The sequence below is a fragment of the Penaeus monodon genome, chromosome 24 (assembly GCF_015228065.2).
Source record: "Penaeus monodon isolate SGIC_2016 chromosome 24, NSTDA_Pmon_1, whole genome shotgun sequence".
NCBI classification, from domain to species: domain Eukaryota; kingdom Metazoa; phylum Arthropoda; class Malacostraca; order Decapoda; family Penaeidae; genus Penaeus; species Penaeus monodon.
This window is the reverse complement of record NC_051409.1, coordinates 35,729,782-35,730,013: the sequence shown is the minus strand read 5'-3', so window position 1 is coordinate 35,730,013 and position 232 is coordinate 35,729,782. Positions and strand designations below refer to the sequence as shown.

Below are 232 nucleotides of genomic sequence, written 5' to 3'. Positions count from 1 at the left end.
TTGATCAAATATACAGGAACCATTAACAAAATGCTTATAGAATAGTTTGGATAGCTCTTCAAATATTAATGAAAATGAAAACGAAGAATTATAAAGCCTCCATACTATAACATAAAGTCTATATAAGGTCTCCCTCAGTCCACCCAGCTAATGACTGAATTCCCAGTTAAGAATAAAAGAAGCTATGAAGTGCATAAAACAATACATCATCATCATTATGCCTCCCACTGAA

General features: G+C 32.3%; 1 protein-coding gene across 3 annotated transcripts in view; it reads right to left on the bottom strand.

The window, feature by feature from the left end:
• The window catches only part of LOC119588745, an 18,758-nt gene that overhangs the window by 3,787 nt on the left and 14,739 nt on the right, over positions 1-232 (bottom strand). The window lies entirely within an intron of this gene.